The following is a 24208-nucleotide window of genomic DNA, read 5'->3' as shown; positions in this document are numbered from 1 at the left end:
CATGCTAGTGTTGAAACTGAATTGTACATTGATGTTGTCATAGAAACTAAGAAGTAATCCAGATTACATTATGATTAATTATGCTGATATTGTTTTAAATGTTATGCTCACTTTTAGCATGTGAGATAAGTGTATCAATAGAATTTCGATAATATTATCTATGATACGTTAATGTCATTCATGTTTACATACGTATGGCATCAACTATAGTATACTCATTAATATGTAAAACCTTTGTTATTGCATAATGTAATTAAACATATTTATATGTACATAATTATCATTAACAAGTATCTTTGATCTGCTTATCAATTGTATTTATATGTAAATAATTAAGATTTATTTTAATTTATTATTCTTCATGCATTATGCTATTAAATACAAAGACATGTTAGCAAGTTTCTTTATTTGTTCTGTCAAGCCATTGTCATGTTTTTGTACTATTAATGAGTAAGTATATCAAAGTTAATTTATAGAAGCCACCGGTTGCTAGGCGACACATCAGGAAGAAAACCACTTAAGGTTTAAAGCGAAGGACCGTACTCCATACCCTTAGTTTTGTTTTTGCTCTTATGCAATCACATGCCAAATATATATATAATGAACTCGTAATTTGTAATTCTTGATTTCTATCAGGAAAATGTATTTTTAAGTGTTTACTATAAAACCGCTGGAGATAGAATTCACGGCTTCCTGCACTCCAAGTGATTACCCTACCACTAGGCTATCGAGGTGGTTAATCATTGCAGAGCGAATACCATCGGCGAGAATAAAATGTGTATGTCGAAGACAGGTGGTTGCTCTAAAACGGTCAATTGTCTAAGCTGTTTACAATTTTTGACAAATGGGAAAGGAAATATCTGTTTTTGTAGATTAATAATATCTGTCATGTGTTTACGAATCGGATGCGCATGCGCAGGTGGCCGAGGGACGGATATTTCCATCCGATTCGTAAACACATGACTGATATTTTTTCTTGCATATCGTATACATGTTAGCATTTTATTCTGGCAGACTTTTTTCTTGCATACCGTATTTTACAAAAGGTAGAAATCGTTCCTTTTTAGCACTCTTTCTTATAGCGGAGAATGAACACAAAGCGCGGGAAAATAACGTCCGTAAGCAGAAGTGACGTCATGATGTTTTGCGTTACGCACAGTAACAAAGTTCCACTTTAGTTTTGTCCTTTGTAGCGTAACGTTATGTTTTTATGGTAAACTAACGTATTTTGAATAGAGAAATATACTATAAGGAACGGAGAGAAACTATCAAGGTACCTGCTTTTTTCGTATTTTACATAAACAATATATTATTAGTGCATGGACCAATAGTTGTCACTAGCAGCACGAGAGTCATCTGGCATGGGGGTGCCAGATGGGTTTTGCCGGCATGGGTAAAATCACCGGAAACGCCAGTCCGGTGTGCAAGAATAATAATATCTGTCATGTGTTTACGAATCGGATAGAAATATCCGTCCCGAGGGCACCTGCGCACTGGGCGGTAATGAGGCTTGCCGAATTACCGCCCATGCGCAGGTGGTCGAGGGGCGGATATTTCCATCCGATTCGTAAGCACATGACTGATATTTTTTCTTGCATATCGTATACATTTTAGCATTTTATTCTGGCAGATTATTTTTTTGCATACCGTATTTTACAAATAACAGCTATAAATACTTTCTTTGTAGCACTCTTTGTTATAGCAGAGCGCGGGAAATTAACGTCCGTACGCAGAAGTGACGTCATGATGTTTTGCGTTACGCACAATAACAAAGTTCCACTTTAGTTTTATCGCTTGTAGCCTAACGTTATGTTCTTACGGTAAACTAACATATTTTGAATCGAGAAATATACTATAAGGAACGGAGAGAAACTATCAAGGTACCTGCTTTTTTCGTATTTTTACATAAACAATATTATTATTATATTATCAGTGCATGAACCACTAGTTGTCATTAACAGCCAGAGAGTCATCTGGCATGGGGGGGGGGGGTGTTTCTTTTTGTGGATGTCGTTTATAGATGATATGATATATGAGTGACATACCAACTTCGTTCGGGCGAACCCGACGGGCCCATGGATATCTGTTCAGGAGAAATGTATCCATGTCACTCGAGGGTCGTTGGATTTACAATAAGAAACATCAGTTTTCAATAAGAACTTGTCAGGAAAACATGATCAATCATCTTGAAATGTTTAATGTGGATACGTGTGTTGACAAAGCCTTATTTTGTAATGGGGGCGGGTTATATTATTTTTCATTTACAATTTATGTTAATTTCAAATACACTTTCAACAACCAGTTCTTTTCATTAAAAGGTTGTAATACTGACGTACGCCACATAACTAAATAGCACATTGTAGCAAATTTGGTCATGTTAATAAACTTTTCAAATACGGTGTAATGACGTTTATACCTTCACTAACTTTTATGAAATAAACAGCTTGCAGACATATATATTAATCATTTCAAAATATTTCAATTATCGCCATTTGTCATCTTTATGACAAACATTGAGATTATAGACAATTATTAATTTACTTAGTAATATTAGCCGCAATAAGATGCTTTATGCCGACATCATACGAAGATATAGTGGAAATTGTTTTGTTTTGGCCGAGTTTTCGGGGCAGATATCAGATGCCTTTAACCTTTACCTACATTTTTACAATGGACTGTCCATCATTCAGTTTGGGCAGTACCACTTATGATTCAAAGGAGTGTTCACTGAAAATTCTAAGACTGAATAGCGAACAGTGCAGACAATGATCAGACTGCACTGGTAGCAAAGGCAGAATCACTTGCCACCAGCAGGCTAAGGGTTAATTTGACAGAATAATTAGTTCGGCCAAAAACGATACAAAAAAAACAAAACAAACTCGGCCAGTATCTGGAGCCGTTCTTGGCAGAAAATAGATGTTATCTTGATTCATTTAAGAACGTGAACACCTTTTAAAAGATCCTTAATTTTATTTGTACTATATACTGCAGTACTCGTTGCAAAGTTAGTTAAAATAACGGAAGACAGAAGTATACATTGGCATCAAGGGAAAATTTGCTTCCAGCTACGGTAGGAACGTCTGTTGTCAATGCATGCATATTGTCCTTGTCAGCTGATTAAGTAAAACTTTAAAGTGATGGACATACGCAAGATCCGACACTACCATACACTCGTCAGAGATCTAGACCTTGAGTTTCAGTCATCCGCGTTCGAGTCATCCAAGGTAAAACAATATGTTATTAAAAGATATTCCTACGGGGCCAGATAAAGAGTTTGAGCAATGTGAGTTCGAGCGAACTTTTTCAGTCTGTACTTCCCAAACATACAATGTAACCGTTACATTCTGACATTAGATTGTATGTGTTCATACTATAAACATTATACAGCCATCTTTCATTAGTGAATTTAATTGCATAATGCTTATTTAATAAAATGTTTGTAAAATGTATAAGTAAGTTTATCATAAGAGGATACAATGCGAAGTGCATGTTTGGTAATTTACCCCTATACACTTTAATCGCTACGCTTTCCTGTTTGATTGTGCGATGACTAATTAAATGTAAGACACTTTGACGCTTTTCTTCTAAATCCTAAAAACGGACGAAGAGAGTGGAATTTTGTCTTGGAACTTGCTTAGTCATACCATTGAAAGGTAGGCTATTGGTGCTCCGATCTCAGAGAAGTTTTTGAGTATATTGGTGAACTATACCATAGATTGGATTGAATCTTATATAATTCATATGTTTTACTTTATATAATTTGGTGTTTTGTCAGTATTGTTAGAGTCTTTCTCAGAAGGGGAGTTATTTTATTTACACTGTCGTGTATAACCGGATGAAAATAGGGTAAGTGCAAGTTTTTTTTGTTGTCCTTTCGTAATTTCTTACATATATTGTCTTGTTTGTTAATGGTGTTTCTTCATTTCCCTTGCCCAATTGCCCACTCCTGTTTATCTATCCTCTCTTTTTACTATATTCGGATAAAATACTATTTTCACATTAGCCGTAACATGTTCAGAATCTTCTTGTTTTATCATTTTTTGTCTGTTTAATTGCTCTGTCTCTTTCTCCCTGTCTGTCTGTCTGTCTGTCTCTCTCAATATGTGTATTTGTCTCGTGTACGTCCGTGTTTGCTCTGCTGTGGCTTGCAGTGTAGGGAGACTGCGATATTTTTGGAGCGTGGCTTTCCCTCCTTGCTTTTTTCCACTTCCTCCAACACCTCCACCCCTTTGTGTACTCCTTAACCATTTTGTATTTCGCATATAATTATCCCCCCGCCGAAGAAATCGGGAGGGGTATTGAAATAGCGTTGTCCGTCCGTCAGTGCCTCCGTGAGTCCGTCCGCAGCCATTTCTCAGTAATTATCAGGTAGAATTTCATGAAACTTGAAATAAACATGAACCAACATACTGCGATGATGCCCGTCAAGTTTTTTTTTTTTTGGTCAATTTCCCTTAAGGTTATTGTCCTTGATTTAATGAACAATGACAAAAAATGTCCGTCCGCAGCCATTTCTCAGTATCTAGCAGGTAGAATTTCATGAAACTTGAAAAAAAAAAACATGAACCAAGATACTGCAATGATGCCCGTCAAGTTTCGTTTTGATTAGTCAATTTCCCTTAGAGTTATTGCCCTTGATTTAATGAAAAATGCCCAAAAATGTCCGTCCGCAGCCATTTCTCAGTAATTATCAGGTAGAAACTTAAAATTAACATGCACCAACATACTGCGATGATGCCCGTCAATTTTTGTTTTGATTGGTCAATTTCCCTTAGAGTTATTGCCCTTGATTTAATGAAAAATCCAGCTTCAGAGAAAAAGTCGTAATCTAAATGGACACAATTGTCCTGTTATTTAGAGTAGCTCCTGAGGTTCAGTCGCAGTTACAAAGGCCAAAACTGCCGTGTATTTTCAATAGCTCTCGAGTTAACACGTGTATAAAACCAAGCTTTAATTTGTCCCTACTGTTTATCATAATTACTTTGCCATTAGTGACGTCTATACCGTGCTAAATGATATCTGTCCAGTTATTTTGAGTAGCTTCAGAGAAAAAGTCGTACTCTAAATGTTTATCATAATTACTTTGCCTTTAGTAAGAAGCAGGACGCTTGCTATTTATACGTTTTATCGAAGAATCTTTGTCATTACAGCAAATATTGCAAGAAACGAACTTACTTACATAATGCATTAATTATTTTCTCGTATTGATCAATTATTCATACGATGTGCGATGCGTTCACAGGACGCTTTAAAGGTTAAAAGGTCTTTCCTTTGAAACCATGCTGAAAGGGTTAAATATTTGTTTTTATATTATACTAATTAAGAAACTAGTATAAATTTCATCCACGGGTTGCTTTCCCTAGTAACGACTACTTAAATGTAGTAATCCATACTTTTATCACTAATAACTGTTTCATGCTCCACTTATAGTTGGTATTGAATCCATAGTATCTGTGTATTTTTATTTAAAACTGCTTCATTCTCCACTTAAAGTCAATATTGTTTTTCATCGAGTGTATAAAATGTATAGAAATGTATACACACACAATTCATCCAATTTGTCTGGTCTTAACTTGACGATTCCATAATATTCACGAAATAATACCATGCCCGGTATATTTGTCTGTATATATTTTCCTACTACGTGTGTCTAGTTCACTGACTTATACGATATACATTTATAATTTTGTTTGTATATAACGATGTACCAGTATGTGTACAAGTTATCATAATAAACTTTGTCTTATATCAAACTTTATACTAGGGTGCAGCAATCTTTAAGAAGAGTAAACTTTCTGCATTTATTTACACAGTTGTTGGATTTATTTTTGTTAGTTTGATTTGCATTCATCGTCACTAGCTTTGTTTTATCAATGAGCGGTAGCATTAGAAAATAACATCTGTAAAAAGACCCTTTGGAAGCAAAGAATGCAACCGAGAAGAATAATAGCAGTCTCGGTTTGACTGAGTCTGTTCATGAGAGCTAATGAAATGTGCAACACCTCTCACACCCACTAGCTCCGGCTTAAGCGGAACTCTATTACACACATGTTGAATGGACTCCAAATCCAAAGGACCAGAAATTATAACAACACTGAATCCAAGTACGAAACCATATCTAAAATGTTAAACTTCCCTTTTCGTCAAATCGTATATTTTACAGCAATATATCGAATCAACTCACAAGGTTTAAGGATTGCCAAAAAATTAAATTATCAATTTCAATCGATTAAAAATACTGTTGAGTTTGTCCCTTATTACTAAGACATATAAATTGGTAGTAAATCGCTCTATACAACACATAGGCGGCGGACGTTTTGAGAAATAAAGAAGTAATTTTCCAAGCCCTAATTTTCTTAACATTGTAATAAATCATGGCTTTTGACGTTTGGATAGTGTGATATAAGGAATACCATTTATCTTTTGTGATTTATTTAAGCACGAATCTGTCTACTAATTAGCGTAAGTAGGTCTTTCTTAATTTTACCTTTTAATTGTCACAGAGTTTTCGTTAAAGGGAAAAATGAAGGGTATATTGTATGAATTGTTAGTAGTTTATTCACATTCGTCACTGGTTACCCATATGGGCGACTGCTATAGTCAAAATTTTCGCTAGAATAGAAAAAGGTATAGAAAGTACAGTGTACTAAAATACAAAAAAAGAAAGAAAAAAGAAAAGAAAAAAAAACCGATTCCCTACATATTTGTAAATAAAGTTTTTCACGAATTGTGTATATATTATGCAAGATCCAAAGTACCCTCAGGTACCCTCTTAGAAATGCTGAAAATATTCAGACTACATTCATATATACAACATTTTATTACAATTCATTACTTCCATCAGTCATAAAGGACTTCAATGCCCTTCTAGATGAAATACGTAATGCTTGTTCTCTAGCGTCCTTTAAGCGTATGTTGAATAATGACATTCCTACTGTTCCAAAGTACTTTCGACAGGAGTAAGAAAATCTCAAATACTTCATACAAGGCTACGTACGCAATGCAGCTCTCCATCTTCTGAGCTCTATGCTAAAACATTATTGAGTCTCCAAATTGTGACTGCAGGGATGTAGAAACGCCTTATCACTATTTTTTTTCATATGCCTGAGGTATTCTCACTTAAGAATACAATTGTTCAATATCATATCCCAGTTTTGTACTCCAACATTAAATGTTATCTTACAAGGTAATCCTGCCCTATCAGATGAATCCAACGTAGAAATATTTACTGCTGCTTAGTGTTGTTAAATCCTAAAGATTTTGATCTACAAGAAGTAAACATATCAGAATAGCTTACGTGAAAATAGCATATCAAACCCTTTTAACTGTGTTAAGTGATAGTAACTCCAACATGTAATTGCCTCTAGTTTTGTTGTCAGTTTCTTACTGTTTCTGTTTCTTTTTCTTTCTTTTTATACTAGTATCTCCAACTACGGATATCTTTATAGATAGTTACTTTACAACTTTGTTATACTCGTTAGTAAACGTTTGTATTTTTTTCCAATGCAACTGAAGTTTTATATTGCCATGAACTATGTATGCACATTGTTGTAATAGGGTGAGGACAACCTTAAGCCTATAAAGCTTCCTATCCAATCCTTTATTGTATATTTGTAATCATGTAAAAATATTGCAAAATAAAACATGTTTAAACCAAGATTCAAAGTAAAATCATCAATAACTGCAAATATAGTTCCGTACTATTATGCAAAAAAGCAATGACCTCAGTTCCATGAACCCCAGATTGGACTAATCTTTTAGACAGGTCAATGTCACTTTGGATACATTTCGCATCAAAGTCCTAAAAGTTGTTTGCAAGTCTTTTTCTTATCATACATAAATTACTACATTCTGTCAAACACAGGTCTCTTTTAGCTGCACCCCATTACAAGCTAAAACTTAGAAATCTGTTTCCCTTCTTCTAACCACTTTGATATTTCATTTTTCCTCTCTTCCCTGTACACACATTTACCCAATCAAATGCTCTCTTTTTTTGAAACAAGCCGTTCTCATTTCGTTTGTCAATGTTTCAGTTTTCTATAAGAAAATATTTTCTAATAGTCAAGCGCGTTGTCCTCCAACAGTTGTTTTTGTTCATGCAGCTTTGTGTTTCAGTTTTTCAACATACAATACAATTCTGAGTGAATGGCTTCCACAGAGATTAACTGGTATTATCTATATCACTTCAGTACCAGTTCGTCAAATTGATCAAAACATCTGAAAGAGTTTTGTCCTATGTCGAAGTAGGTACAACCAATTGTATGTGCGCGTGTGTGAAACTAAGGCTTAAAAAGTTCTTTGTTTCCAGTAACATGCTAAAAAATAGGGTAGGTAGGTCGGATTTTATTTTAAATTTTGTTTTATTAAGTGAGACTTTTTGGAAATTATTTTTGTGTCAAAATGAATACAAATAAGGGGGTTATGCCTTTAAAGCATCAGTAAGTTGATTTCTAACATAACTGACCATGTTTAAAGCATAAAGATGTTAAAAAGTTGAAAAAAATATTCTCAAACGCCATAAAACATTTAGGGTCGAGCCAAAAATTGAGGGCAAGTCGGGATACCGAAAACAGACAATCTTTTTTTTTTTCACTCCTAATGATAAACGTAATAAACTGTGTTGCTGAAGCCTTTAAAATTTGGATTTGTAAACACATGTACATTGCACACAAATATCAGAGTTTCACCAGGTATGAAAAATATCCCTGTCTGTTCTGTTTTATATTTTTATTGGCAGCAGGGTATATTTAAAATTGCATAATTGACAGGTTTAATTGAATGGGTCATATAAAAGCGCTCCTTTTTGTTTTTTTTTTTATAAAAAAACAATAACTTCTCAGAGCTATAAAAATGTCATCCCTAGGTATATTTAATCTAGCCTTGTTTGTTTCTCGTCAGTACTAATTAAGGAGGTAGGTTACCTTAATATTTGTCTGAGCGCGCATGCCCAACCGAAAGCTATTGTAACGATTGACGACGACGTTTACGACAAACTAAATGTATTTGTATATCCATTCTTCTGAAAAATAAATCATGAACCTGTCTCCAATCTGATGCTTTATGGTTTAATTATGCAGAAATGATGAATAAATTGCCGCAGAAACGCGCAAAATTTATACTTTTTATTTTGAAAGTGCATAATTCTGTGCATTTTCTTTATTCGAACTATTTTCAAACAACCATTATTTGCTGAATTATTTTTTATGAGTCTCGCTCTAAATAATGATCAATATTTTGCTTTTTATGTAGTTATATTGAAATGTTAAGTAGAATGTAAGAAAATGAATGATGGTAACTGATGTTATTGGGAATATAGTTGGGTGAAATGTTACTTTTTACGGCCATTTTCAAATAAAAACTGGACAGTTTGATTTATAATACCTATTTTTTCAGTTTCTGTTGATAATTTGTTACTTATATACTATTACTAAGCTCTAAAATTGTTCAAATTTCAGAAGAAAATTGTGTTTTTTTGGGTTAAATTGGTGTTACTATAGAAACGAATCCCGTGACCTATATATCTAAATGTAAAATTCAAAAAGCGTTGACACTGGTCTGTTTAAGGAACACAGCTTCGGCTTTTTATTTGCATTTCAACAATATACATGAGAATAATAGCAGCATGCAGAACGAAATTTCCATAAAAATGTCAGACAAGGGGTACTGCTGTAAGTGTTTTAAGCTGTGAAGTTTGTTTTAGTAAATGCAAACAAATCGAAAATATTACTAACGTTAGTAGTTAGATGTTTTAAAGATACATTAACAATAGGTTTAGGGTTAAGGTTAGGGTTAGCCTTTTATTTAATATTTTAAATAAGAAATTACGATAAAAAGCAAGATATAAGCTATTTCAAACATCTCTGTTGCCATGGTTACTTTACACTTTAAGAAAAATAGGGTACCATGTAAAGTGCTTGGTATTTTGCTAATAATAATACCCAAATATTCCATGTTGGTCATTAACAGAATGGCACTGAAGCCGTGGGAAACACCGTTTTTAAATGAGAGAAACTGCGTTACCATGAAAACACGAGCCCTGCAACATATCATTTTAAGCTTAAATTAGGAAGCTAACTCGTATACTAGTAAAATTATCAATTATGCAGACTTGTGCGGATAACAATGAAACCAAAATACACTGAAAAGTGTTAAATATCCGTATTTTCCTTCTTCTTTCAATATAAAATACCTTTGGAGGGTCATGTAGTTCAAACCTGGATACAAACTGTACTTGAAGGGACAAAGATAAACGAAATTGAGATTGAAGCAGTTAAAACATTAAATTACACGAAATACAAATATTGCTGGGGTTCGACTAATTTGAATTTACACTGGTAACAAGGTAGCCTACCTCATTAATGATCGTTTTTATTTCCATTTTGAATCCAAGGCTAACTTAAATTTCATGCAACTAAATTATTGTACGTATTTACTTAATTTTTCCTATTTCATTTTATACTTTTAGATTATTCGGTTGGTGACAATGTAAATATGACAAGTGCCGTTTTATTACCGAGCCTGTCACACATTTCTTTAAAAAGTATTTTCAAACATTATAGAATGTTTAATCTTTAAGATTCTTTGTGTCGAACACGAATGATCTCTTATGTGATACTTGAACAGTGTATAAGATCAGAAATGTTTTATTATGCCCATAGCAACTTGTAATTGAATCTTCTTTTTCTAAACATGTCGGTATTCTGTTTGAATAAAACTTAATAATAAGCCGACATTTTATCTCTTAGTGGGAGATTATTTTATCCTACCTTCATACAAGATATAGCACAAAACCGGCCTGCGTAATAAACTTTGCTTTATCTAGTCAGTCAAGATATCACTGTTGCGGGAACTTTTGAAATCATTTATTTAATCAAAATTTTGCATTTAAATCATCACCATTGTATTGGAAATGTCTGAACTTAGAAAATGAGTGGTCAAATCAAATGTTTTTATCCTGAAACAACAAAGTTATTGCTATTTTTCACTTTTACAGCACTTCAGCTGGAAATTTTGAAAACATTTTTTTTCCGAATTTTTCATTGAAACTGTTATCATTGTATTGAAAATGTTCTAACTAAGAAAATAAGTAGTAAAATCAAAAGTTTTTATCCAGAAACAAAAACGCTATTGCATTTTTTCAATTTTCCACAAACTGAATTAGGGACCATGCGCCGCTTTTCATGGAATTACACACTTGTGTAGCATTGAAGGTTCCATGTGCACCGCCGTATGAACACATCTGCGGATGTCTCTAAATTGTTTTTTCTGTACTTTAAGCATGTGTAAATGTTGAGTTCTGCTCAACCCGGGGCTAGAGGGCGTGGACGGTAGCATGCATTTCCACTACCGTCCATGAACAGGCTCAATCAAACCGAGCCTGCAACATTTTCGTTTTTGTTGTGTTGAGCGACCTGTGGAGTTTCCACTTTTTCTATTTTACACTTGCAAACGTCATATTATATGACGTCAAGTCTGCACGCTGTTGCTCTTTCCAACGACATTTTCCCAATTTTCTGAGCAGGTAGGATAAACAGAATATCAGATTACTGTCTGAAAATATTTAAATTTATTACACTCGTCTACGAAAAATTCTTCAACTCGCCTAGTAAATTTAAATTTATCAGACAGTAACCTAATATTCTCTATCTTTTATAGGAGAGATCGCCGTGACGTCACGCATTAAGGTACTTCCGCAAATGAAATTAGAAATTCATGTGAAAAATCAGAATCCTCGAAACAGCTTTCGAAATGCAAGGACACAAAAAATATATGATAAAAGTTGAAAAGATATATCTGTAGGTAAACTTGCGAGCATGAAAGCTACGCTGAACTATATCTCCACAGTGCTTTGGAAGAAAATGAGTGAACATTTTTGGTGCAAAATTTCGGTATCGTATGCAACCTAAATTGCTATAAAATATTTATTTTCAAATCAAAGAAATGCCAAAATAGTGCACACGAGCGTTATTTTTTCAAGAAAATGTCGTTAAACATTCTAATGCGCAAAACACGTGCACAGTTTTTCTAAAATATTTCGCCGCCATGTTTATTTCAAGGAATTAAATATATGATTGTTCTTTTACCCCAGATTCCCTTACTGAAATATATATGCCTCCTTATTCATGGTTAGAGATATCCATTTAGTATAGTTTAGCACTGCCCGATCTCCTTAATCTGTTACCGATCCTTTACATTTAAAGAATAAACGCAATGTGTAATGATAGTTTTTCGCTTTACACACCACCTTTGGACAAGAAAGGCGTTTCACTTAAAATTTGTAAGAAGGATGCTGGTAAAACATTATTGAAAGATCGGAACTTTTTCTAAAATAAAGTTCAATTTCAATCATTTTCAAAAACTGGAAATATTGCACATTGTGTTGAATACATAAATAAACAAAAATCCCCAAAATAAACCTTTTTAGAACTTTTCCGGGAACTATAAGTTTCAGCCGAACAACGCATTTCAGGATGACACAAAACTGGTTTCTCTTTGTAAACAGTGTCAAAATTCACCTGGGGGACATTGCTGAAAAAGTAAAAGTGCTTACTTGTTTCAGTTTTACATCCTGTAGAAAACGATCAACTTTCAACTTTAAATGCATATATGTTCTAAAATTATTCCAATATCAAAAACCGTCCGATCTTTTCCGTGAGAAATAAAACGAAGCAAATTTAACTATTTGTTTACACTTTAACCATGTGAAATTAAAGGCATGTACTATCACGAGACTCCCGTGCATTTTGAACCTCGTGGTGAATCAACTGAATTTACTTTAAACTATGGTGTCTCAGTTGAGCCAGTTATTTGTTAATTTCAGAGAACATACATTAAAGAGAGAGAGAGAGAGAGAGAGTGTGTGTGTGTGTGTGTGTGTGTGTGTGTGTGTGTGTAAACATAGCCAACTGGGTAATTTCGTATGAATACACACCAACAAACCGGGGATACGCCACGAACTGGGGAATTCCCCAGTTCAATCTAACAATGCCACGTTAATCCTGACCTTAAAATTAGTCATCTCTCGAAATTTGAGCCTATTCCGAGCGATATAAATTTATTCCCCGGTTTGTAGGTTCTAGTCATACACATATCTCACACACAATTAGAATTTTATCAGAGTGTGTATCCTTCGCAATTTTCTGCAGTTCCCCAGTTGACCTGTATACAACTCGTAGTACATACACACCAAGGTTTAAATCATTATCACCGATCTAAAACATGTTTTCGTCATTTTAAGCTCATGGGTGAAATAATAATGTTGATAATTAATGAATTACCAATTATATATGTTTTAACCTTCACACGACGATATTATATATCAGTGTTTCCGAATATCTTGTCCGGCTTATCGTTTCAAATTTTCGCTGTTATTGCCATGTTAATTAAATGTTTGATAATAGAAATATTGAATTGAAAATATTATAATATTCAGGAGCATCACTCAAAAAATATAGTTTATTTATGATCTATCAATATATATTCATTTTACGCGCGGGTCCAGAGGGGTGACCGGGGGTCCGGACCCACCCCCCCCCTTCCCCCTGGAAAATCCTAAAAATAGGGAAGAAAGAGAAGAAGGAAAGAAAATGTTGTTTTTTCGAAATAATAACCTTAAAGGAAACTAAATTTTATCATTTTTCCCAATTCAACAGGTGAGCTCATAAAAATGGAACATAAGGGGTATACTTTATATAGTATTGTAGTGGGGAAAAAAGTGTACTTAAATGCTCCTAAAATGCCCCGGAATGCAGAAAATGAAGGCTGAATTTCAAAATTGTCCAGAGGGTGGGGGAGGGGGATGCTCACTAAATAGTTATTGTTCTTTATTCTGTATAAAACTGACCTATTTCCAATGGCCGCAGCACACATCAGGACCCATTTTAAATGTCTGTAACCTACATTTTCTTGAAGAGTTTTGTCAATGCTAAATAAAAATCAAAAGAAAAGTGGGGGTCATGTTTGATGCAAGAAAAATAATTTCAGTCAAACACACAAACTGCAAAATCAGCTAAAAAATGAGACCCCAAATAACACTGGTGGTGTATGATCTAAGTTTCAATGAAAAAATTTTGACATGTTGTTATTTCATTATGAAAATGCTACCTACATGTCAAGCATAGATCTGTCATGTGATTTTAGCAAAAAAATTGCAAAGAAAATAAGGAAAATAGCTCTACAGAGCAAAAAAACTGAGAACTATTTGTATCCGCCATTATGCGACTACCATTTTTTTTTCGCGCCATTTTTCTATTTAGTGTCTGTATGCCTATAAGAAAAACTTTTTTCTCTGACACTGTGCCACTTTCATTTGAAATGTACAAGAAACCTAAATACATGAAAAAATACAAGGTTTTAGCTTGATATCAACAGTTTCTAAGGTTTTATCGCATTTTCAGTACCATAGGACAAAGCGTCAGATTTTGTCAAAAATAGCTGTCGCGACATAATTTTGAAGCAGTTACCCTAAATGCAGCCTTGTTTTGCCCTGTTTTGACATTTTCTACTCTGATCTGCATACAAACTACACATTTAAACTGTTAAATATGTTCACTTTACCTCTGATGGCCAGAAATTAGCAATCAGTAGGCTATAAATAGGAAGTTTTTGAAAAAAATACACTCAAAACAGTGAAAATGTGATATTTTTGGGTTTTATCCTCATTTTCAACAAAATTGCAATAATTTTGTCATTTTCTATCAAATTCTAATCAAAGTAGCCCATTTCCACCATCATCTGGCCAGATTTCAATTTTTACTAATGTCATCTTATAGGTAAAAGGACTTAAAGCCGCCTGCTCGGTACTACCCTGAATAATATAATACTGACTTAGCAAATATAAATAACTTTATGTCGTTACACTACATAAATTATTATTTGCCGGGGCTGTGACAAAAAGGGATTTTTATTGAATAGAAAGCTTTCAAATACATAACGACATTATTTATTGTTATATATAAGATTCTAACACGATCCGATTCATTTTCCTATTAAACAAAGAAGGAAGAAAGCTGTGAATTATCATACAACAAATCACTGCTCTGACGTCACAATTATTACGTCATGGCGTCAAGCGGCATAGCGGCGCGCTGGAAAAGAAACCGATTGAAAACGCGCAAATATTTAATGCATGTCATTAAGGATGTACTTTAAAATCCTTTATAACGTGTTAGAATCGAAATAATATATCTCATTTAGTGATTTGCTCTTGAATAAATCATTGCTTGTCGTTCAGATGCGTATTATTATATCACTCGGGCTACGCCCTCGTGATATAATTCCTTCGCATCTGAACTCCAAGCAATGATTTATTCAACGACAAATCACTGGATGAGATATATTATTTCTTGATTATTTCATACTTTATTCATGTAACTGACCACAAAATAAAACATTTTCCTATTCGATGACACACTAACGCTGTATTTATTATGGGTGCAAGTACATTTATTTTAGTTTTGACAGTGGCATACATATGCTTTACTGGTATTAATAGCATTGAAATACTTCTTTTTTCTGGGAAACACAAATATATCATAATCATAAAAATACTTAGGACATAAAAGTTTAGATAAAAAAAAACAATATCAAATGCATTTAAAATACCTAGAATGATTCATTTCACTCTTCCTTGATCAAATGATTTTACACGAGCATTACTACATGAAAAAAATTGATAGAAAAACTAATATACTTTGTATGGGGGAAAAATTCAGCTGTTTCCTTCAGTTTCCATTCTCCTACCTTTGTAATTATACTATATATACCTTTTCGTGATTGAAACTCTAGTAAGTATTGCTTGCAATAAAATCGTGTTCAGTTTCAAAAGGAAATCGTCAAAAAATTGGGGGGGAAAAAGATTTTCCTAGTGGGGGAATCCGAACCTATGACCCCACAAATTCTGAAAGATTAACTGTGTAAAGCAAACGTACTAGTGAAGCCGGGGTTTTCTAAAATAAGATAGAAACAAAAATTTCTTATACGAAAATATATTGGAAAACCAAAAATGCTGTTTCTATAATTCTTTGTTAATACCAACTGCGATTTTCTCAGGCAAGAAAAAAACGATTTTCATGCCAAAACAGGGACTGCGTATAAATGCGGAGGTTGAATGAACGATTCCCCGATATTTGATTCTTGTTTCCACATATACAAACCTGAAATTTTATTTTGCAAATATCGCAAAAGTCTTTTTCTAAGAAAATAAAGTTTTCGTTAGCCTTTTGTCGGATAAAAATAAATGCTTTATCACTGTTATTCTTCCTGATTTAAGGTTACGTGCTATCTTATTCAAATTAATTACCTCGATAGCTTAGAGTCGCTGACTTAAAATCAAATCTCTCACTGATTAAGGGGCATGGGATCGATCCCTGCAACCGACCGTATCACTTCATGTAGGGAAGATGACAGTTTCTTACGGAGGATGGGTACAAGTAGTGGATCTGTCCATGAACGCTTGTTGGGTAAACTACCCACTTGACATAACTGAAATACTGTTTAAAAATGGCGTTAAACCAATCAAATCAAATTAAATCCCTCGACTGACTTACTCATATATATGTTATGTAACAGGTGCTTTCCGCATACACCATTTTAATTATTGTGTACGAACTGGTTCAAAATTCTCAAAACCGCATCTTGCGGTTTAGAAACCGCATCTTGCATTTTAAACCCCAAGATGCGCTTTTTATACATTTGAACCTGTATGCACGTTCTTTTTATAAACCGCATCATGCGGTTTTTTTATCTTCAATTTCCGGTGATGTTACCAATTTTACGATCAGCCAGTTCAGAATGCCTTTTAACATTTTGATGGCGCCGAAAAGCAGTTGGCGCCACTTCAGTTTATTAACAGCCACCAGGAAATTTTTGCAAAACCAGGATTTTGGCAAACTTCACTACCATTTCTAAGTGACTTAGAAACTTCTATTTATGTTTGGATGGTAGTTTATGGACCATGACAATAAATGAATGAGTTTTGTAATATTTCAAAATTATTTATGTACAAAAAAAAAAAATCAATTAAAAAATTTTGTCCGATCGAAAATTCGATTGGATATATGGTGTCCGACGGAGTTTTTTGAAAATCCAGTGGGAAATTTTTTCCCCAAATTTGGGCTTGCGGGTTTTTTTTCCGAATTTTTATCAAGAATAAATGGTATTTTTTAACTAAGTTTTCTGTTGTACAAGTAATTTTGCTGGTTTGAGACGAATTCAGCGTTTAAATAAAAAAATCCCATTTTAAAAGCTGGAAAAAAATCCGATTAAAAATTTTCAGGGAAAAAAATCAGATTTATTGTTGGGGGTAATTAATATGATAAAATAAATATTTTAAATACATAAAATTTTAAATTTTATAATACTTCTTGCAATTCTTTGCGACCAAGTAGGGTTGCTAATAAATAAATAAACAAATAAATTTGCCCTTTGTTTCCCTCTCCCCCCAAATATGCCCTTGAAATTTGTCGTTCTGCTATTCTGCTGGAGTTATTCGCTATTCTGCTGGAGTTGTTCTGCTATTCTGCTATTCTGACCCTCTGTTGATCCGTAATTTTCACACACAAATTCGTCACATTGGTGAAAAAGTTTACGAATTCCTCACACATGTGTGACATATTTGTGAAAATTTCGTTGGTACTAAGAGGTGGTTAAAAATGGGGCTCGAAAATTTCACAATACCTACTTGTGAAAATTTCGTACGTATTTGTCACGCAGTGTGTGGGGAATTCGTACAAATTTTCACACGTGTGACGAATCATTTGTGTGAAAATTACGGTTCAACCAAGCTTAAATGGATCAAGTGAGATAAGGACCTTGGATCCTATGTTACATTTAATGGCGACATCTCAGATTGGTCTAACGTATATAAAGGCACCCTTTGTCCCATTACCATCTTTATATTATGTTTTCAAGGTTTCAAGTAACAATTTATGATACAAAAAAACGTGCAGCTAGGTCAGGCAGACTCATACCCTTTTACTTTAAGAGTATTTTGTTCGGGTTAATAAAGAATTTAAACATTTCATTTAAATAACCAATTATGTTAAGAACATCTTTTATTTTAAGTTGTTGCTTGACAGACAAATACATATCTGGAATAATTATTGCATAGATGCTTCTTACACTGCACACATTATCTCTCCAAGTTTTCCATTTTGAGGTCATTCCTAACCTTAAACTTACTAACAGAATAGGGAAAAATTCCTCACAGTGCCATAAAATTTTTATTTATTGACAAATAAGTTTCTTTTATTGTTACTAACATAATGTATGTAATCTTTAAATGTTAAAGAATTAAACCAAGACTTACTGTTTTTATATCTTTACTATTTGTTATTGGCTAATTTTGTAACTATCCCAATAATAATTTAAAAACTGGGCACATAAAATGTCTGCTAGTTTGTTTCAAGAAGATAATTATTGCAAATTTGGGGAACAATATATTAGACCCTATTACAAAGAAACTATTCACTACACATTTGCATGAGGGTTGTGCACAACATTTCTACTTCATGTCAGAATTTATTTAAAACCAAATATGTTTTATGTCCCGCTTGGTTGCGCAAGGTGGGCGTACTTTCAGTGTTGCGGGTTCCATTCAATGTAAACTCCGATTAAGCCAGTATAAGGGTGCATGAGGGGTGTTATATATTTCAATAAAATCCCATTATTAGACTTAATTAAATCGAGTCCCGGTATTATTTTTTTTGCTTGCAAAGGGTTCTTCTAAAATATTTCATTCAACCGGGGTTACAGCATATATTTGTTTTAATTTATATCAACATCTCATTCATGTATACTCAGATCCAAAACATATACAGCTATTGCAGGCTTTGAATAGTTTGCAAGACACTTAGGGTATAGAAACTGGTAAATAAGAATTAAAATTAATAAAATTTCATCCGGTAGACGCATTTTTTAAAATAGAGATTCTATTCAGCGTTTATCCTAAATATATAATATTTCTTAATTCATACGTCAGTAAAATATGTGATTTGTATGGGGGAAAACAAAATAAAATATGTTTTTAAAGGTCGTTTGCAACCGAGTGGGTAGATGCGTTTACAAAATTTCTGTTTTCAATGAAATGAACAAAAAGAGTTAAATGATCCCGGATTCTGTTTTCAGTAAAGTGAACAAAAAGAGTTAATGATCCCGGATTCTGTTTTCAATGAAGTGAACAAAAAATTAATGATCCCGGATACAGAGTTAAAAACTTGACAATTACAACACATTCCGAAAACGATTTTCAATGGCGGATATACCTTAAAGGGTACATTCATGAAAAAATAAACCTCGCTGTGTCAAATAGTTTTCGCTGTTTTAGTATTTAGTCTCACAAAAATTTTCCCCAACAAATGCAAAGTTGTGACAGGAGACCAGTATTTTAGTTCTAGTACGTTAGAAGTGCAATTACAAAGAAAAAATATGAAATTTGAATTTTGAGACTACTCTCGTGGTTAAACAATAAAACAAAAAAGACTTTTTGTTTCAACTCCGATATATTTTAATGACCAAATTAGTTTCAGATTTTTCAGTTCATGGTTGTGTATTCGTCTTTTTTATAAAAATACGGCTTTAAAATTTTTCAGATAAATTATTTATACAAAACACATTCCTACAAAATACATTGATTTCTATTTAGAAATATGTATTGTTTACAACTTGTACTCATTGGTATAACCAGGTTACGCCTGTTTACGCCTAGCTTTGGATTCGTCTTACGTCGTTGGTGAAAACGGGCAATTAAAACGGCTTAGTCGTTGTTTACCCTTTGGTCCCGAATTAACGAAATTTACCAAATGTTCAAATTAAAATGTTTAATAATATCAAAAATTAATTCATATCTAAACGTGGAGTCGGTATACCATGCACACCACAATACAATATAACATATACATAACATAAAACCTCTACGGACAAAAGGCACGCTGAAAATGGGAACAGGTTAGAATGGTCAGAAACCTTGAACAGTGAACAACCTCACACTTTAGGTCTAATAATCAAGAAACACATTAACAAAGCGGTAAAACAAAAAATAAAACAATGGGCACAAAGAACAAACTAGTTGGGGACCGTCTTGCTTTGCTTTGCGTGTTCGTGCGTGCGTACGTGCATGTATATTTGTATGCGTGGACCTTTTAGTGCAAGAATTTGTGCAATAATTTTGGGACCTCCTGTAAAAAGGATGAAGCCTCGGTGCCAATACACCTTTTAAATTCTTAAGTTAACATTAGCTTCTCAGCATAAATAAATTAAACAATCTTCTTTAAGGTACTCAAACTATCAAAAAAGTGCTGTTTAACTCGGCAAATTCAGCATGGGTCATTTGGTACATTTGCCTCAGGAACACACTCATGACCTTTCAAAGATTACTTCTTTGACATCATAATTTGAGCTTTTAACTACAGACTGCACGGCCTTTGCAAGTGATAACTCTTTGTCATAGAAACTCCGATTTTCCCATTGTCATATAGGATTTTTAGCTACTTTTTCAAAACCAAAAACAGTGAGAGGAAATAAATAACGGTGACTACCGGAAATCGCTTTAAAATTTCATATTCAATATGTATCGAACTCGAGTGAGAGCTAATTATACATAAAATATTTACAAATAAAAAACGTAATAAAGGCAACTTTATGACAACTAATCATAACCTTTTAGCAGCAATTACCTTACCAGCAATTACTACCTTATACGCTGGTAAATGTATTACAGTTTATAATAGTACAGTATATTTAATTTCCAGACCTCAGCCTGCCCAGTACGTTGTTTGGGGGTCCGAAACCGACCTCTAGATTCCGGGGCTAGAGGTACCACTTGTGGATAGGGATAGGCATTTTTGAGGGGTTTCCCTTTCTAGTCACCATGTATTCAGTTTGACAGAAAAAAAAAACAATTATAATCTACAAACCTTTTTAACTCTTTACTACTTCCATGGCTTCTGACAAGTCGGTCAAAATTTTGCACATCCGGGATTAGTCTAAATAATGAACCTCGTAGACTGATTTTACATTTAATATTTCACGCTGTCTACCAGAGGATGGGATATCGACCAGTCAAAAAAGTATAACGAAATTCAACTCGCGGGGACAATTTATTTGGACTAATCCGGGGTAGGAAAACAGTCATTCTGTTGACATTTCTAATCAACGCGTCCATCCGAACAATGGCGTGTCTAAAGCAAACTTGAGACTGTGACACTTCTAGTGACCTATTGACGATCCCATACAACTCGAACTCGCTCAAGGAAGTTTCCGATGTCCATTACTTTGAAATTTTTCATTATTTTATATTTGCTGGCTGTTATTTTTTTGTTTGTTTGTATGAGTCTTTCGCAAATCGCGCTCAAATGATTAACGAGCTTTCTCATTGGTTTTATAGAAAAACAATACCCTAAACCCTACTATACTGCATCCGGTTAAAGCCGGGTAAACCGCATGATGCGGGTTATGCGGGGTTTGTATTTCACGCACAAACGGTTCAAAACTGTTCCAGCTCATCTTGCGTTTTAGGCACCGCAAGATGCGCTTTATAAACCGCATGATGCGGTTTTTGAGAGTTTTGGACCAGTTCGTATCCCATATTTACTAGTTCCTCGTTTCAACTATACACACGCACCGGTTTAGTTATACACTTGTACCTCATTTAGTCTTTACACTAATTCCCCGTTTTGTTGAAACACACAGTTCCACATTTCGTCGATACACAAACACCCGGTTTGTTACACATTTACCTCAGTTGGTTTAAACACAAAATTCCCCGTTTTGAATGTGAAAAAAACTCATTGCTTAACAATTGAAGATAGCTTTAATCTAAAGCCTCGGATAATTTAACAAGAAATATCTTTAAAAATGATGGTCGGCGAATTGTAATAAGGAAAGAAGTTAAACTTTATGAATTTTTCATCTAACATTCATCTTTCATCTAACATTTTTCAAATTGCAAAACTAAACACCGCACTTTAACAATTTAAATGGTTCTCTTTTAATTTTTCGCAAAGGTTTCGTAGGATTGCAATTTTGTTTCGTTTATCCTTAGACGAATAATTACAGCAGTAGTTTGATGAAAATTCATGAAGCGGTTCATGAGAAGAGGTCATTAAACGTGTTTATATTTTTAGCTAAATTGGTCCCTATCCCCATTTGTAACAAAATAGCAAGAGACCTTACGATATTGTTACACATCGCGTTTGATCAAAAATCCATTACATTTTAGTGGTTAATGCGAAGAAAGGCATATCTACTTTTAGCTATAGTGGTCCCTAATAGGGCCCAAGTTCCTATATAAATAAATTTGGAAGAGGACCTTTTAATGATGCTCCAGACCAAGTATGACAAAGATCCACCAAGCTGTTCATGAGACGCTGTATAAAGGCATTTCTAGTTTTAGCTCTAGCAGCCCCTAAAAGGGGTTAAATGTCCCAGCTGAACAAAGTTGGCTGCGGGCCTAATAAAGATGCTACAAATCAAGTTTGATTAGAATACATGAGAAAAAATCAATTAAAGGATTTTTTTATTTATTATTTTTATTTATTTCTAAAATAGGCCAACTGATCCCGCTTTAACAAATACATATTCGCTATTCATGAATCTTTGGACAATGACGTCACACCTATAAAAAGTGAAGGTCAAGCAAAACATACAATTGTGAAGGTCAAGCAAAACATACAATTGTAATTATTTCAATATTTCTGTTTCATAAGCAAAGTTTGACCGTAGTCACATCACATAGGCGTACCTTCATTTCAGTGTAATGAGATTCAGCCATTATATAGCATATATATAATAAAACAGATTTCAACTGAGTTCAATATTTGCATACCATACTAAAGAAAAATATTCATATATAATAAATCAGTTAAATAATTTATAACAAATATATCAAATCAAACAAGTACTCATTTTAATATGCAATCTGAATATGTCACAAAAGCAAGAAACCTTTTCATATACAGACGACAATTGTAACAAGGAAAATCTTTTAAAAAACACTTCTCTACATAAAAGACTCTTATCACACCCTTATTCATGTGATACGCAGACCGTACACAGCTCTTTCTTTAATTTGATATATGTTGGTATTTGAACAAGTTTTTATCATATTTATTGAACTTACTTATCAATTTGAGATATATCAATATTCTTGCTAAATATACTGAGCCAAAGTTAGCTTTAAAACTGTGAACAGCGTCGTTTAGGATAAACGCTTTGTCTACATTTCACTCAGCGTAGCACAATCAACAGAGTGAAAGAAATTGACACTCTCGTCCAATCAGGCAGAGTGTTGCATAAATCTTCCATTTTGATAAATTATCTATAATGCGTTATCAAGAAGTTTGATTTGCAAACTGAAGTCACGTGGCATAGGTAACGAAAACGAATTTAGACGGCGTCGCCGAAAAATAATAAGAATAAGAGTTGATAGAAATATGATGACTGTAGCTGCAGAAATAAAGAAGTTCCCAGTTGTTAGGTTTATAACTTAAATCCCCGACTGGTAGCGTTTACATGTAAGTGTGTGTGTGTGTCTGTGTGTGTTTGTAAATGCTGCCAACTGGGTAATTTCGTATGAATACACACCAACGTACTGGGGATGCGCCTCGAACCGGGGGAATTCCCCAGTTCATTTTAACAATACCACGTTATTCCTGACCTTCAAATTAGTCATCTCTCGAAATTTGAGCTTATTCTGAGCGATAGAAATTTATTCCCCGGTACGCCGGTTCTGGTCATACACATATCTCACACACAAACAAAATTTTACAACAGTGTGTATCTTTCTCCATTTACTGCAGTTCCCCAGTTTACCTGTATATACAACTCGTAGTACATACACACAAAGGTTTAAAATATATTCACTAATTTAACATATGTTTTCATCATTATAAGCTCATGAGTGAAAAAATTATGTTGATATATTCATCAATTACCAATTAAATATCTTTTAACGTTCATAAGACATTATTATATATTTATGTTACCGCATATCTTTTCTGGCTTATTGTGTTATGCGCTTTTATTTCTATATTAATGACTTGATTTGACAATGTTAATGTTAAAACTGAGAATATTATATATAACAGGGAAACAACTCAAAATATATACATTCTATATATACATTTTATGTATATTCATCGCAAATTTAACAAACTTTCAGCTTAATAATAATCTTATTAATGTTAAACTGAGAATATTATAATATACAGGA

At 33.7% G+C, this 24208-nt stretch overlaps 2 protein-coding genes across 2 annotated transcripts in view; one reads left to right on the top strand and one right to left on the bottom strand.

Annotated features, from left to right (window-relative positions):
* Window positions 1-24208, bottom strand: part of LOC123541111 (uncharacterized) — a 166188-nt gene that overhangs the window by 9288 nt on the left and 132692 nt on the right. The gene's annotated exons all lie outside the window — the stretch shown is intronic.
* The window catches only part of LOC128549797 (uncharacterized), a 57539-nt gene continuing 39595 nt past the window's right edge, over window positions 6265-24208 (top strand). The window contains exon 1 of the mRNA XM_053527448.1: window positions 6265-6462. The gene's annotated coding sequence lies outside the window, so the exon portion shown is untranslated. The remainder of the gene's footprint in view (window positions 6463-24208) is intronic.

The sequence above is a fragment of the Mercenaria mercenaria genome, chromosome 16 (assembly GCF_021730395.1).
Source record: "Mercenaria mercenaria strain notata chromosome 16, MADL_Memer_1, whole genome shotgun sequence".
NCBI lineage: Eukaryota > Metazoa > Mollusca > Bivalvia > Venerida > Veneridae > Mercenaria > Mercenaria mercenaria.
Note: the sequence above shows the minus strand (reverse complement) of the source record. Positions and strands in the feature narration are given on the sequence as shown.